The sequence below is a fragment of the Haemaphysalis longicornis genome, unplaced genomic scaffold, assembly GCF_048455015.1.
Source record: "Haemaphysalis longicornis isolate Haplotype H1 unplaced genomic scaffold, Haemaphysalis longicornis Haplotype H1 scaffold_13, whole genome shotgun sequence".
Classification (NCBI taxonomy): domain Eukaryota; kingdom Metazoa; phylum Arthropoda; class Arachnida; order Ixodida; family Ixodidae; genus Haemaphysalis; species Haemaphysalis longicornis.
The window spans coordinates 69,003,975-69,021,474 of NW_027526233.1; the positions used below are offsets into that span (position 1 = coordinate 69,003,975).

The window sequence follows — 17,500 nt, forward strand, 5'->3', positions numbered from 1 at the left end:
GCGCAGCCACAAGCCCGTTTTGATCCTACGCAATCCGGTTCCAAAACTACCCATCATTCCCATTGAAGCGTAAGCGCCGCTGCCATGTTCGCGTTGACACTAGCGCCAGTTTCCCCTCTAGTTATTTGTATGAAACTCTATGGTTGTGTGATCACTTTGCATGAAAATACAAAGAGTGAACTCTGCTCTTGTGTTCGGCGCTGCAGTCGCTTCCGATCAGGATTCTATTTAAACTGGAATACTTGTGAGCACCGAAAGCAATGACAATTTTCAATAAATATTTCTTTGAAGATTGAAAAATTTGGCAATGTTGTATGGTCACTTTGAATTAAAATATATAGTCGTAACTCTGCTCATGTATTTGGCCGTTTCGGCGCTGCGGTCGTTTCCGATGTAATTTTTCCATGGAGTGCTGGCGGTGAGGTCGACCGGGGTTGCGCATTGTCCGTGTTGTTATTCATGTTTTTTGTGCGATATACCGTCGTAAATTGTGTTCGCCCTTTGTGGATAAAGCCTGCTTGCCACGTTGGAAACACGTGAGGTTAAGGATAAGCTGAAATACAGCGGCAAACGATCGAAGAACGGCAGCGTTTTCCTGTGCCCGGACAAAGAAGTTCGGTAAGTTCTTTTTTGCTGGACCTTTTCTAGCGCGAGTAAGGTTCGGTGCCAGAAACGTGTTATTGGCTTGATTTCTCGTTTCCGCGTCAGTCTCACGCTGTGGTTCGTGCAAGCTAAATGCAATTTGCTGGTGCTGCTCGATATGTCTAGCGTTGCTGACGGACAGGTGGTGGGCGCAGCGGAGGGCCTTAGGAAGCTTCAAATAATTGCCGGTGCTCTTGATAACATCGTGAGGAATCGATGTGTATTGTTTCGTATGCGGTTTTTATCGCATAAGGTCTATTTCTATATGCGGCCGTGCGGTTTCACCGCGCTTTTGTTTTATTTCGATAGCTGTGCCACTTTGAACAAAGCAAGATACCATGCGCTACTGCTTAACTTTTCGGACGTAAAACTTCCCTTGAGAAAAATAAAAACCGGAATTATTTTGAAATTCTTAACTTGTCAAAAAAAGTGTTTTGATATTTTTTTTATCGTCTTGTTACTGGCTGAAAACCTTTCCTGACCCTTTTTCGCGTTCTCTTGCTTTGGAAACTATTTGTTTTCTTCAAACAGTTTGTAGTTCAGGAGCACCTAGGCGGAGTATATTTCACATTGCTGTAAACGCTATCTACGCTTACATAGCATTGGTTTTAAGCACCTTTCATCAATTCTGTGGTTAGGTCTTTTGACATAACTGTCTTGATAATAAAACAATCATTGAGTGAGTGTTCTCACTTCTCGGAATGTGTAGTGTACTGTGAGCTTTTAACTTTGGCAGGTAACGACGTTAGTGCTTATGTAACTTTTCTTTGCAACCTTTTCATTTAAAAGTGGCTGGAGCTTCAGGACGGGGGCTGTCTGGCAAGATGAAAAGCAATAGCAGGTACGTACGGCATTTATGTGACCGATATAGGAACCCAGAAATAGAAACTGGACCTAGAAGTATGCGTTTGAGTGATGTGGGGCCTTTACAGCAGGAATTATGGCCAGCTAACTTGTGGGAGTTGTTTATTCTTGCATTACCACAGGAATAATAGTAGTAGGTAGCCCTTTCAGCGGTAGGGTGCTCTGCATGTTTAGGACATTTGAATTATGTTGAATGTAGCTTTTTATACAAGCAGAAAGTGAATTCCTGTTTTATATTTTTTTTTGCACACGATGTAGTGCCTGTGCAAACCAGGTTTTCTGGGTGAAGAGTCCTTCAACATCTGCTTGAGGCTGGGCAGCTGTTAAGTCATAATGCTTGTAATGTGAGTAAGCACAAGGTCTTGCAGGTGCAGTTTCAGTGCCGCAAGAAGTAATTGGAATGCTGGAGCTGGGGCCAAACTCGGGTCTGTGTAGCTCCACCAGCGGTAACTGACAGCAGCATATCATATATGCATGCATATCGGCCACAATGTCCCCTCTATACCTATGGACCCTTCTGTAATACCGTGTCACTGAGCACTATGCATTGGATGTTGGATGCCGCGCCAGTGGAGTGATGGTGCTCTCAGCAGACACTTCTGGCAGCATAGCCTGCATGCTTCCAGTGAATGTGAGCTAGTCAAGCTGAATCTCTTGCAGATACAGGAACGCACTGTTCTTTTCTGTGAATACAGACTCCTGACATTTTTTGGCGCTATCTATGCACTGAATTTACATGGCTTCCTTGTCAGTGGTCAGTTAATCAGCCGGCTGTTTTGCAATGGGTTAAGCAAAATAAAAAAAAACTGGGGAAATTATGGTGGGTGTGCGTGCAAGGTCCCGACGTTATTTGTGAACTTGAGTTGTAAGTTGATCTGTCGAATGAATTTCTTTCGCTTTTTTTGCATTCAAGCTCACCCACCCCTTTCTCTGAAATAAGATCATGTCTATGCTACTGAGCTGCACTGTTGGTGGCACCTGGAGTGAGGCATCTTTATGCTTCATTTCTTTATGTCGACTGCATACTGTGACTGCTCAAAATGCTGTGAGCACAGTGCTTACATTATCCGCACAGGCTCAGTTGTTGTGTGAGTTCAAATTCATTTCAATCAAAATTCATTTCAACCTGCCGCGGTGGCTCAGTGGCAAGGCGTTGCGCTGCAGAGCACAAGGTCGCGGGTTCAATTCCCGGCTGCGGCGGCCGCTTTTTTGATGGAGGCGAAAAGCAAAAATGCCCGTGTGTATGAGATTTCAGCGCACGTTAAAGATCCTCAGGTGGTCGAAATTAATCCGGAGCCCTCCACTACGGCGCGCCTCATCGCCTGCGTTGCGTCGGCGCGTTAAACCCTACAATCAATCAATCATTTCAACCAAATAGATTTTTGTCGAAGCAAAACGAACCGTTGTGCTTTCTTTGCCATATTTTGTTTATTCTTGCTCATTAATTAAAATTTTTTTTTCATCGATATAAAATGGCTTAAGTGCCTCTAAATGTGTGCAGACAAAAGTTTACATGCTGGGTTCTGTTTTTAAATGAGGCATAGCCACATGCTACTCAAGATCATGAGTTCGCTTTCTCAAATCATAAGAATTGACGATTTAGATTCTTTCGGGCCAGTAAAGTGACCGCACATGTTGATGGGGTGGTAATTCTGGCGAGGCATCAACCGCCTGGTCATCATATTGAACACATATTTGGCTAGATAGTGTGCGAAGGATGTGAAATAAACAAATTGTACCAAAACAATGTAAATTAGGTGCAGTCGAAAGTTTGGTTCTTTGCACTATAGGGTAATGTTAGTACCTAAGCAGCATTTACTGTATTCGCAAGTTTGAGACACTGACAGCATAATGCACCCACAGCTAGGCTCAGTGGCTAAGGTGTGGTGCTGAGCCCATATATGCAGGTTTGATCTTGGCCGCGGTGGCGGCTTTTCTGATGGAGGCGAAAAGCGAAAACACCCTTGTCTCGAGATTCAGCATAAGTTAAAGTTTCCCAGGTGCTCAAAATTAATCTTGAGCCCTCCACTACTGCACGCCTCATAGCCCATGTGCAGCTTGAGCGTGTTAAACCCTGCAATCAGTCAATCCGACGGCGTAACGTAATCAAGTGATTTTTATCAGAGCCTTTTGGTGGGATGAGGCGGCAAATGTTGATAGCCCTGGAAAATAAAATGCATCAATAGTACGAATGGGTAGATGATGATGATTGATTGATTGTGGGGTTTAACGCGTTGACGCAACGCCGGCTATTAGGCGCGCCGTAGTGAAGGGCTCCGGATTAATTTTGGCCACCTGGGGATCTTTAACGTGCGCCGAAATCTCGTACACGTGCGCGCTTTTGCTTTTCGCCTCCATTAGAAAAGCGGCCGCAGCAGCCGGGAATCGAACCCGCAACCTCGTGCTCAGCAGCGCAATGCCTTAGCCACTGCGGCAGGTACGGATGGGTAGGTTTACCTAAAGTAGCCCATGCAGGCTTGTGCTCCTGCATGGTCTACTATAGGTAGATATTGGGGCAGCAAGGCAGTGCTCCCTAATGATTTGGCCGCAGCCCCCCTGTGTACCAAGGGGTACCTGAAACAGTCCATCATTTTTTAATACCTCAAAAGCTTCTCTCATTGATGATCGGGCACAAATAAGATTTCATTTTGTTGTTGGTTATAGTCTTGCTCTTCTGATCAAGATCGGTCTAAAAAAAGCACAGAGAACATAGTGTATGCTAATTTTGAATTTTGCCCTTCCAATAATAATGCCAAAGACAACCACGTACCGTATTTACTGAATTGTAATGTGACCACGATTGTAGTGTGAGGGGTGACTTCATCGCATCCAGAAAGAAAAATTAAAACCACTAAAGTAACTCAAGGGGAACTTTCTGTCGTGCCAAAAAAAAAAGAAGAGCCGCCAAAGTACTCACGTGAGGCCAGTGGAATTATGGAAAAGCACATTTATTTTTCAAACACTTGGGCTAGGCGCCCACCTTTGACACTTATAACTTCGCAGGAAGCCCATCTATCCAGCGATATCACTTGTTTTGAGCTGTATCAGCTCAACACTGACCGCCAAAAGGCGGTTACACTGTTTGGTGACAAAATCAGCAACACCCTTTTGTAATTCGACGTGGCAGCTGTAGCAAGGCCCTCGGAAACTTTTTGGGCAGGGGTCTCATGTAAAAAGGCGCTCCCGCAGCAGCTGCCATCCACAGAGGGTCGATGTTGACTCTTCGGGGAGCTGCCGAATTGCCGATTTCTCGAGCCACTAAAATAGCATGCGTCATACTGAGTGCAACACGTTGCTGTAACAAGGGGAGCTGAAGAGGTGTTGATGAAACACTTGAGGGCAATGAAAGTTACCTATGCCTCAATACAAAAGTACGGCGCAAAAACAAAGGAAAAACGTTGCGCACGCTGTCAACCACCACAGAAAAAAAGCAAGGAAACGGAAAAAGTCGGTCTTAGCTTGTAGTGGACCCGAACAACTCTGACACATCTTGCTGACATAGATCGCAGCATCATGTGACGTTTTCAGACTGCCTAGAGATGGATGAACTCATGTTGCTCATGGCAATTTGCTGAAGCACTGATTGAAATTTTGAAAAACTAGGGAAATTTTGACGCATCAGTTTGGTAGGCGCCCTGACTATAGACCCCAATTTTCCAACCTTCTCAGGGTGGCGCCATTTGCCCGGGATTGGTGTGGAGCTGTGCAGGCATTTCCCGGGGGACAGCGGGAGCAGCCACGGCCCCAGCCGCATTGGACTGCGTATCGTATGGCTGATTCGGACACCTAATCTGATTTGAAAATTGGTAAGTTCATATTCAACAGTTTGCAACCCACAGTATAACAGTGTAGTAGAAAGTGGGTTAAAGGCGAGTGAAAGCTAGTTGCATGCGAGGATTGCGTATGCTGTACACAGGCTGCAAAGTGGACCATGCTGTGCATGGTTCTCACCGAAATCGCGGTTTCTGGAGCTATATTTCTCTGTGCCACACTTTTTCCAGTCAATTGCTGCACCCGACTCCTATACCCTACGAATTAGCTGTGCGTCTCACCGTCCCCGCAGAGCTGAGCTGTAGCACTAGAAAAGGGTTGAATTTTGTTTGTTTCTCGTCTATAAAATGAACACTGCTAGCGGTAGGGAACAAAAATTAGCGATAGATAATGAGATTGGAATCAATAACTGAGCTCTAAAAACAGCGTACGACAGCGCGTATTGTTGCAAAGGTGCTACATTCAAATATGTTCAATTGGGCGTGATAATCTATTGGCAGGAGCACTCAGGGACCCCCAAAATCTTAGTTATGGTTTTTAATGCAAAACGATCTTGTGTTTGTGTTTTTTTATGTACTCAACAACTGTGCAGTTACGCTCGAACAAGCAGCCTTTGCACATTTTCACTCAAGGCATGCCGACCTAAATGCTGGAGGAAAAAAAAAGTGAAAAATGTGGGTACAGCTGTTATATTCAAGAGGACTGCCATGACAAAATATACCACTCAGAGGCCATGAATCTGATAAGACAACATGCGACACGGTGCATTTGCAGCCTGTGTACAGCATGGGCAAACCCGCCGTGCAGTTAGTTCTCGCTCACCATGAGTGCGCTCTTTAGTGCACTGTTAAGCTGTAGGGTGCTGACTCATTGAATAAAATTGTACTTGCCAAAACCTTGGTGCTGAGACAAATCGTCTGGAATGCAATTGAGTAAGCACTGTTTGATGGTAATGGCACTAACCTCATCGGTGCTTTATTTTTAGAAAATTCATAGCATTATCGAAAACCATGAAAGATGCAGCTTCTCGCACAAGTTCACGATGTGTGCTCTGAAATCGAGTCTGCGCTTAAAAACTTCCTTACTTGGGGGCAGCTGGATGAAACATAAATTATAAGCATACAAAGAACTAAATATTCCCAATGTAAATTCAACATAAATTCGTCTTTATTGTCTTTTAAGCAGCATTTATTTATGCTTCCTCAGAAACTTCACTGCAGCAACCAAGCACAAGTTCAGAAGTTCTTGTACTGTATAGACAAGGCTTGCTCAGTTTTTTTAGTATCCTGTGCAAGTTTCTAACCTCTGTTGTTGGCTACAAGCTTACTGTGTTAATAACCGTGGAATAGAACAAGCTGACAATGTTCCTGTCAGTGCTGCGGCACTAGCTCAAGAGCAGCTGCTTTTTTGCCATTCACTATGCCGATGTGGAAAAAGCCATTTGTGCATTTCTCCTGGCAGGTCCCTGGAGACAGGGGTGCCTGAAGTAATGAATGAGTGCTGAGGTAGATAAAATTAAGCAATTATCACAACACAGACCTCAATCAAGGGCTTCTAAGATGTCGTGGTAGGTATCGGTTTGTAAAGTTCTAGTTAAGATAGTAGGAAATTGTAGTGCATTTTCTTGCACGAAAGAAAAAAAGTATTTTTAGATGTGATGACATTTCTCAGAAGATTTTGCTCTAGGAGCTTGTAGGTATTTTGCTTGCACACGGTGGTGCGTGCATGCTTCCCAGCTTTGGGCTAGTTCATGGGCCGCCGCTATCCTGTAAGCACCGCAGCAAAGACGTGAATATTGTCGACTGTTTTTTTTTCCCATTGTGAACACAGTACACTGCTAACCTTTAAATGGAGGTTGCAAACCTTCCTTAGAAAGCTGATAGAAAAAAAGAAACATTCGAGGAAGCCGTTTCTGCAGTACAAATAAACCGTTGTTTTGAAAGCAGTAAAGATGATGCCGAGTGAAACACTGCGGCAAATAGTTTGTTCTTTGCAAAACAGTATTTCTGGTAGAAAAGTTCAGAATGCAGCCTGGCTGTAATTTTAGAGCAGTCGTAGCTATTAAGAAAGAAGCCGTGGCTTTCTACAGTGCTGTAAACCTCTTATAAATAAGTCGTCAGTGAGCTTGGAAAGTTTTGTACGGCTAAACAGTGAGTAGTCAAATGCATTCACACATTTTTTTTTTTGAAGAAAATAGTTTTTCTACCTTTAGTTGCAAGACAACCGCTGGTGGCTTTACTGAGCAACTACTGATGCCCCCTCCTCACCCCCCCCTACACACACATACGCACCTTTTTTGGCATCTTTCTTTGTCAACTACTACTGCACACTGCAATTTCTGTGGCTGCAAAGCTTGTGTGAGCGTACTGAGTTTGTTCCCTGCTATTTCCGTGGCCTCAACAATATTGGGGCAGCAGAGTTTTACAATCTAGGCAACTGAGCATTCATAGCCGTAGTGCAAAAAAATTGGGCCTGTTTGTTTTCTTATTGCATGTGCTTTTCTTTTTTTTTTTTGAGGTTCAACACTGCGAGGACACCTATGCGTAGAATTTTGCGGTGTGTGCTTCTTGCAATATCCTCGCTTTATTACACAAGACTAAAGAGGAAATGCGGTACTATGCCGTAATTGAGACAACTGAAATAAAGCCAGTGGTGTGTAGGCTGTAAAAAGTGCAATAATGTAAGTACGAGGTCCAGGTTTTGTATTTTCATGATAGAAGCATTCCTTTCCCGTCATTCGCACAAACATTTTTACTCAGTGGCTGCTATGAGGCTTTTTGATCTTAGTGATTATTCGAATAAATGCTAATGTACTGCAGCACGGCTGAGATGCACTGCTTTAATTTGATAAAGTTACAAGGGGAGAAATGTAGTATGATGCTTAATAATGACAGAACTGTATCAGTAAGTGTTCTCAAAATACACATTTCATGGGCTTTGTTTTTCCAAATGAGAGATTGAAATGGCCTATTTTAACACACACTTCAGTTGGTTATGTACTGAGTAAAACTCGCCTGATAGTTTCCCACAGTGGACTGGGACACTTATACCCTAGTTACACGGGCACAGTTACCCCGCTAACCATGGTTAACACAATCTGAGCTTGGCCACCTCAGTTCGGTTACGCTAACCGCAGTTGCCACTGCCGCAGTGTTCAAAAATCGCACAAGTCAGTTTGCACACAAGTGGCGGCGCATCAGCGTAGGTGAAAAAAATCACCTGGCGTTCGCAGAAGACGAAGGCCTCAAATAGCGGAAGCCCCCGAAGCTGCCCCCAAGGGGAGCTTGTGCTCTTTGCGTCGCTCTCGCAGTCGGCACGACCGCGCGTGAGCAGCAGCTCGTTTCCCGGTCCACCCGATCAACTATGAGAAAAGCCTAAATTTTTAAATTCCGCTGATCGTTTGCCAAAAAAAAAAATAGACAAAGCAGGCAATCATGAAGCGTTTTCAGCGCTCAGAAACAATCCGTGCGCACGTCGGCCGTTCCTGCAAAGATGCCGGCGTGTCTGTCCGCACGGCACTGAAAGCGGCTCGAACCAGCCCAGACCACGGCAGCAACAGCTTGTCGCCCCTCTTCGAAATCAATCTGATCGCGGAAAAGAAGTTCCACATGCGACAAAGTGGGTATTATAAAGGTTAAAAATTGTGCTATGTATTGTAATTCGCAGTTGTAGAGATAGCGCCGGTCAAATATCGACCGCGATCCCAAGTTCCCAACACCAAACCGACCCGAGAACAAGCCGGTCGCGAGGTGATGGGGAAGCCCCTTTTTCGCCGTGGGCGAGTGCGTCGCGTTTGGGTCTGAAGCAACTGTTTAACGATATTTTATGTCTACACTGCTTCGCCTTTGGTTTTTATCGTGAGGTTAAAAGTTTGTTACTTTATTTTTGTTACACTCGCAACCAAGTGACTGCTGTCGACACACCTGGAATTTCCCATGTAACAGCCAAAACTGCAGTTTGCGATAACCGCAGTTAAAATTTAGTAACCACCGTTAAACGCAACTACAGTTACTTCCGCCATGTAATTAGGGTATTAATCTCAATTAAGGGATGGTGTGGGGATGACCAAAATATTTGAATATTAAAAACAGTTGTGTTGACTTTTTGCTAGAACTTCTAGGGCTCCATGTCAAAATTAACAATATTTTCTAATGATAAGATGACGGACAAACAGCTGCAATGCAGTTGCATAAGGAGAGCAGCATAAAATGAAAGAAAGCTGTTTTGCAAATTGTAGGATGTTGCACCATTCTTTGGATGGCTGTTCAATTGCATGGAAGCTTTTAAAGTTGAAAGAATTTTCAACAAATCATGTAAATCATGCCTGGCATTCTCTTGGAACTCGCTGAGGGTTCAGGTGAGCTTGAGTTGCCTGCTTCTACTCAGAGTGAGCACCTAAAGCAAGAACGAACACCATGGCTACATCATTTTGCACTTAAAACACTGATAAGCTCTGCACGGTTGTTTGATCAGCGATTCCAAAGATTTGGTTTCATCACAATGGTGAGGAATCTAGTTTGCTGACTGCCCATTTTTTTGCTGCTGCCTTCCAGTGTGTCACAGGGCCCTTGCCACATTATAGTGTGGGGAATAATAAAAACTTCAATCCTCCCCTAAAAGAGTGCTGGCACAAAATTTCAAAGCACAGATGACTACATAAAAAGCTTTCGTTTTAAATAGAGATACCCCTCACGAAGGTTAACCTGTAAGTGTTCGGAAGAACATATTTCAAGTCAATTTTAATATGTGCAATATGTGCATGCTCGAAAAAGTTAAGGATGGATTTCCTTTAGACATCGAGATCAGTGTGATGCCATGTGTGCCTCTCCTCAAACTGCCTATGTCAGGGCTCCCATGACGTATCCAAGGTGGCCTACTCTGCCTGATCCTTCTGAGAAAACGCAGATCCTTCAGTGATGGTGCCAGTGTTTTCTGTTGAACACAATTGTCGAGAGCCATAAGCGACAGCCCAGTCTTTAAAAAAATGTCTGCTGTCGTCTTGGGTGAAAAGGAAGGAAATGCCCAAAACAGGCGACACAAAAGACGAAGAAATAAGTAGAAACAACAGCACTTGTGTTTTTTCTCATTTCTTTGTCTGATGTATCTCGCCCATTTGGCAGTCTCGTCTTTTTCAACTTAGAATCAACTTGGCCTAGCCTCAACACTAGCAAGTCTTCATGGGCCCTTCATTGAAATTACGAAGGGTTTAATGGGTTTGTATGCTCGCGTGATGCATACAAAGGAGAGATCTTACTTATTTTCATTCACTTCGAATTGAACAAGCAGTGACAGGTTAAAAATTTGCAACTTTTGCTGAATAGCAGGGGTCAGTAAGCTTTTAAGGCGGAGAGCCGGGTTTAATGCAATGGACACGGAGGGGGCCGGAGGGCACATTGGTTGGGAGGGGAGGGGGGCTCTGCAGGCAAATAAATTTTGGGGAGGAAATTGAAAGCAGTGTACAAAACTAGAATAGCAATCCTTATCATGTTTATTTCCAGCACGAATGTCGCGAGCTTTTATGCCAGTTGAGGTCAAAACTGCCATGTCGGCCTTCAGGTAGAAAGTGACAGAGGAGAAGGGGTCTACCATTGTGCCGGGGGCCACATAATACTGCCCCATGGGCTGCGGGTTGCCAACCCCCGATTTATAGCATTTTCGTATATCGTCGGAACATGAAGCACTGGACAACCTAAGGTTGTCAGTTCTAGATGCTTTCATTTGTGACAGAGATGGGTGGCATCTAGGAAACTTTCTGGGTGTTGCGAACAACTCAAGGCAGGTTTTCGTGGGAAGATTGACAAGCATGCTCTCATTACGTTGCAACACTTGTGGGAGGGAGCCCCTGTGTCAGAGGACCTGTTTACAGAATAATTTCCTGGTGCTAACAAATTCCAAAATTTTTATGGCTGCTGCAAAGATCTTAAGAAAGAATTGTTTTTACAATTTTGTAACAGTTTGTGACCCCGCTTAAGCATTCAAAATGCTTGCCCGGTTTTCCGATTAGTTTTGGTTGCTTGTCCATTTTTCATTTTCAAAGTACCGTAAATTATGTGTGGTCTTGTTTTTTTTCAGTGCCTGGCATGAGCTCCTTGCTACTGATCCTGCCACAAACGCTGTGGATGAGAGTGGGCGAAATATGTGCGTCACTGCTGCTAATCTCACAAGGTTTGTGGGATGTCTGCATCTTAAAATCGAGGATATTGACATGCAGTTTATTAGGCTTTAGATAATACCTGCTGTTAATAGTTACTGGTGGGTTCTTTAGCATAGCCGTGAAGCACTGTGTGATTGCTTTGTGTTTTAGGATATTTCATCCCTTCTTTCAAGCTTAGAAAGACGTGTTTGGCGAGTTGGTGCATCTTAACGATATTTGAACTTGGCGCGAAATATTGAGAATCACAGAAAGTAGCTGGTGAGAACAGGCAATGACTAGCAACTAACTTTTAGGCAGCGTAAGAACACATAATTGCAGGCCACAGTTACGTAGCTCTACTTGCATGCAAAAAAAAATTGTGATAAGGAAAGTTCACAGCCTAATAAATACGCTCTTTCATATGAAGACCCGTTGAAATGTCACTGACACAATCGAATCCGTTCTTTCCTATGTGGTAAGCTTCCTGTATCTCACTGCACCTGGACAATTTTCACTTGCTTTTTGAGAGCGTCATGTATGCGCTTGCAGAGCTATGGATGGGGTTATGCCCACTTGTGCAGTTCTCAACTGATGGTTTATGTTCATGTTCACGCAATCGCACGTTCACACACCTTCCAGTGTGCCCAATGCAGACCTTTCCACATGAAAGAGGTATCTCATCAGCAATGTCCCTAAACAGCATTTTGCGTAGGCATTGGTGGGCTTTTTCTCGCACGCTTGCCTATCGAAGGGACCCGCAGCACTTTCCCGCGACTACTCGTAATGTATTTTGGGGTAAAGTCTATCGTCCCAGCAATCACCTCCTACAAGAATCATGAAAATATGTTCGCTATGATCGAAGGTACGTGCGATGCAAGATCGCACATAATCATTCCCTCTCAACTCATTGCGCAGGGTGCCCTTTAAACCTTTAATTAAGGCAACGCCCCAATTGCCTTTATAAGACATTTTGCAGGAAAGTGGAATCTTTCTATCACTCATGATTGAAATTCAATTGCTAGTCCGTCAAATCTCATTTTGTCTGCTTCCTTTTTGTGTGTGTGGATTTGTCCCTCGTGAATTTCTCGAGCAGAGCACATTTCTTTCAGGTACTTTTTGGGCACTACATCTGTTCTTTGTGTCGTGCAGAGATAGATGCAAAAAAAATGCCAAGATCCGCGTAGAAATAAAAAAAGTTGTTTAATTTTAAATTTGAAAATACAAGCAAATAGAGCACTGCCCTCTTCTCGAAAACTCGAAATCCGCTGCTCACTTTCTCACTGACCCCGATGTCATATGGCGGGACAAATGAGGGCGGCAAAAAATACGTCCTGGAAGTTTTAAGCCCATGGTGGCCTGACCTGGGAAGCTCCTTTCTGCGCTTCTTGACGCTGTCGTTCGGTGGTACTGTGCCGGCAAGTAGGAGAGGCAAGCAGCCACACGAGACCAGCAAAGTGACGTGCCTACCGCTGCGTCGATGGGTGTTGCAATGCCTCTTTGTCTGAACTCTGTACCATCTTTACCTCTCTTTAATTTAGTGTGAAGCCATGTTCAGCGCTGCCTTGCTATTGAGGTTTCATGTGAACGTCACTTGTGGGTTCAAAGAAAGGTTAAAGAAACAGCTGCATATTCTAGTAAAAAAAACCTTATAGAACGCTCACAGCAAAAAAAAAAAAAACGCGGGATTAGAACCACTGACTTGCAAAACAGTACTCCAGCTTCTTACCTCTCGACCATATACACAAGCTGTGAGGCTTGCAAAAATTTAGCACAGAGCTATATAGTCAACAAATATTGCCAGGTGTGTCTGTTTCTTGTCATGTTTGAGAAACTCTGGCAGTGAGAATGCTTGTGTCTCACGCACCAATCTTGCAGACAACCCCCATCTTGCTAATACTAGAAACAATATAGCTATAGCTTCCATATTTACCTCATGACAAGCATCACGCGATCGCAATCTCTACGACGCAAGCAAAGGTAGCGAAGTACAGAATGTGCCAGTAGAATTATATCTGTCTCCAAGAGATAATAGCTTGCCAACAAAAACAGTTTGGTTCAATTTGTCGCAAGGCAGCCAATCACTGCTAGAGAAAAAAAATGTTGCTATTTTTTAGTGAACGGAACAGCATTTCCCAGTGCCAAAACATGCCCCCAGACTTAGAGACGGACTGATAACCTTGGAGCTGCCGTCCACCTTTGCTATGCTCCCTGACCACGCCTCCTCTACCATCGATGCCAATATCTGCCGTGAATAGACATCAGCATACGGCGCGCGAAGGAACGAGTTCGCGTGTATTTCGGCGATGCGCGCTGACGCCAGGCGATGTCAACAGTGGTGCATCGTAACACGCCATTGGAAGGCACACATGTGCTCGAAGTGGAGCCATAGGCTCTCTGTTACTGTCTCTATAGATTTTTGTATTCTTTGAGCCCACGGTTGAGCTTTTATGCTTACTTTAAGAAAAAACAAGCAGTAAGGCAACATTTAGGCTCGTTTGGTCAAAATAATGGCATAAACACTTTCAAGCTGAGCCAACTGTAGGGCCGCCGTTCTTTGTCGTCATATCCGGAGGCCTCAAGTGTGACGTTGCCAGTACTGCATGTGCTTGTATTTTTAGACTAAAAAATAGAAGAACTTTCTCATATCTGCACCGCTTTGATCATTCTTTTTGCGCGTGTAGAATTTTTTTCATAGAATGTGGACTTAAAAACATTATGAACAAAATTGAGGCGTGGCTTTGCTATTGCAAACAGCAGTGACCAGTGCAGCTGAGGGGAAGCCTCAGAAAATGGCACACCTTCCTATTCTACCTCGACGACGCCGTAGTATTTGCCCGGAACTGCGACGAGCAAGTTTAACATGAGCGCGGCCCGACGAAGCGCGTTCCGAGAGGGAAACTAATGTCCCGGGGTTTTTCATCCCTGCGGACTCGCCATCGAAGTAGTCTGCTGCGGGAAACTTGGTGTAGACCCGCGAAAACGATCTGAAGGCAAGAAAAGGCGTGGCTTTGCTGTCGCAAACAGCCTCGCGAAAGTTATGCGCGGAACGCTGATATCATTGCTAACGTCATACCATTGCATTAAGCAAGCTTGTAATACTTTTTTTTTTCACGCGCCGCGGAAGCTTGGTGGCTAAGGCGTTGTGCTGCTGTGCTGAAGGTCACGGGTTCAATCCCAGCCACGGTGGCCGTTTTTCTGACGGAGGCAAAAAACAAAGACGCCCATGTGTTGCGATTTCGGCACGTGAAAGATCCCCAGGTGGTCGAAATTAATCCGGAGCCCTCCGCTACGGCGCACCTCATAACCTGCGTAGTTTCGGCGTGTTAAACCTCATAATCAATCAATTGAATTTTTTTCCAGGAAGGCCATTGTGGATATTTTTACAGTGTAGTATATTAGTTATTTGTCTGTTTTCAATTTTCTTTCAGTGTCAATACAGCCCAGGTACCCCGACGCAAACAAGGTCTCTGTGGCAGGTGTTATTAAAAAATGGCTATACTCCGCCGGTGACCGGGATGGCGGCCCCACGAAGCGGAAGACACTGGACAGTATGAACTGAGCAAAATAAATTAAGTCAGAAAACCTAATCACCACAGGCTTTATAAATCATTACATTTGTCCCTGAAAAGGGCAAACAGTGCTCTTTAAAAGGGCACAAATGCTTATGCATGCAGTACGAACTTACAGCATGTCCCCTTTTTAGGAACCCATGTGCGCAATTCAAACTGAATGTGCGCAATTCGAGCTGCTGGGGTTGGACAGCCGGGATGTAAATGGCATAATGTCTACTATGGTTGAACGGCTAGTATATACCTAAAGTTGAACAGCCAGGCACCAGAATATGTTCAAGAGCCGCTCACCAGGAGAAGCTGACTGGCCGTACTTCGGCAAAAGCTTATGGGCCATTGATTAGACTCATTTCAACGGCCGACCATCGGCATAAGGTCAACAGCTGACCTCCTGCAAAGGTTAAACAGCCGGCCTCGGGCAAACGTTCATCAGCCAGCCATCGGCAAAAGTTAACGGCTGATCTGCGGCAAAGCTGTACGGCCGGAGACTGTACAAAACAAAACTCTGCAATGAATTGGTAAAAGGAGAGTGGCCATTGGGTGTACAGCAGTTCACTTTAAACACACGGCAGAGGCCCACCTTTGAGTGCGCGCTTTACACTTTGACTGGAGAAAGGCCGGGCAGAAATTACCCGGCTGAAGTTCTTAGGCTGATTATAAGCCGTACAGGCTTGTGCTACTTGGGTATATAAGAAAACTCAGCTAAGAACGTGAAGAGCTTCAGCTGGCAGTTTTTGACGGCCCTCCGATACGATAGCACCAGGAGGCGCCATTGTACATAAATTACGCGCTCGACCGTGAGCGGCATTGGCTACTGACACTCCCGTTGGCTGAGCGGGCCGCCGGGAGCGGTGCGGACTATCAAAAATGGTCTGCTGAAAATTTGTGTTTCGCTGAGCGTATAAGATACACTCTCTTATTGACTCACCCGTGCACAAGCGCTAATCTGTGACAAATGTGGTGTACGGTTGTCAGTCCTCCACGTCCTTGTAGAGTAATCAGCACTAAGGATGTAAGCCGGAAGCTCTTTGGTGGACTACAAAGTACAATATGCCTACACACCCCTCATTATTTTTATCCGACCAATCCATGATCTAATGTAATCACCTGTTGTCATGCGGCAATGACACAGACGTTTTAAAACTCATCTCAATTTGAGTGCAACCACATGCCTCGTCGGCTTAGTCAGGCAAATGAGGCCCTTGTGCGAATCAGGCCCTCACTGCTTTTATCTGAACAAGGGGATTTTGTCGAGGATACAAAGGTACCTGTTACGCTGTGCCTTTGTTATTCTCTTCTCAAATTGTGGTCATCTTCACGTTTTAGATACAGGGCCCTTTACACATATATAACACGAATTTTATAGCGCTTCACCCGCAACTCATTATTATTTTGCCCCTAAACCCAGACACTTAGTGACCATACAGAATAGACAAGGGGCTCTTTGGCCACCGACGCCCTTGCCAAATTAAAACACAGTAAACAGCAAAACGAATGACAAAACCAAAACTCTTTTGTTTGACGGACGGCGACGATCGACATTTGTGTTTATAAATAAACGCCTTGACGAAGTGTCGCTTGCATAAACGGCGACAGCATACCGGAAGCAACCGGCGGCTTTCCGCAGAACGAGCAAAGCTGATACGCTGCAGTATTTATTGAAACTCATCCAAAGCTGGGCCGTAGTCTTTATCCCCGGCTGAGTCAAAGAATACCTAACCTGCGAAAAGCTACATGAATATTTTCTTTATGGCGACGAGGATTCACATGTAAACAAGGAAAGAAAAGAACACGTAATTTAGCTACAGCGCGCTTGAAATAACGGCCTTTTAGGTTCAAATATTTCTGCGTTTTTACCGAGCAACACTGTACAAAGGATATCTTAGGCTCCATAGGAATGACTGATCGGTGCTTACCGATTATAAACCTCGCTGATAAATACCAATGTTTTTGAGGCGATGAAAAGAAAGCTCGTTTACAATGTATTTTTGGTAATGCATCACCTAATCTTTCCCTCCCTTGAAGGACATGCCACAATGGATGGTATAAAACAAAAATCGTGCATCGCAAGTAAATACTATAGCCAGGCAGACATACTGGGAGCGCTGGAAAAACATGAACAGCTCGCAAGTCCTTTTTGTGCTCATCATAATGCACATGTCTGTATGTGCCCAGGGGTAAGCACTCTGTGGATATTTTAGCATGACCTGATGAGTAGCCTTTTTGTGTCTTATTTCTACACGTGTTTTACAAAACTCACACCCCAGTTGTAAAAATTGATTGTGATTTTTCGACACACAGTTTGCTGATATGCCCTGTGACCTGTACTGTAGAATTGGGACACAGGACTCCGACCGCCTGAAAGCCACTCCAGAATCCGGTACAAACGAGAATGCACATTCTACTGATTCTTCCAAATTACAATTTGGGTCACGTTCTGCTCCGGTGTTTTTCTATGTGGATGCTAGCGAATACCGTATTGATTTGTGCATCTTTCAACCAGTTTCCTTTACTTGCGTAT

At 44.5% G+C, this 17,500-nt stretch overlaps 1 long non-coding RNA gene across 1 annotated transcript; it reads left to right on the top strand.

Moving 5' to 3' along the window:
- The first annotated feature begins 422 nt into the window (after nt 1-422).
- On the top strand, nt 423-14,972 carry LOC144164087 (uncharacterized). Its single transcript, XR_013321042.1, has 5 exons — nt 423-618; nt 1,432-1,483; nt 5,176-5,312; nt 11,350-11,442; nt 14,839-14,972. It is a non-coding gene; the product is annotated as an uncharacterized LOC144164087 (long non-coding RNA).
- The last annotated feature ends 2,528 nt before the right edge of the window (nt 14,973-17,500 follow it).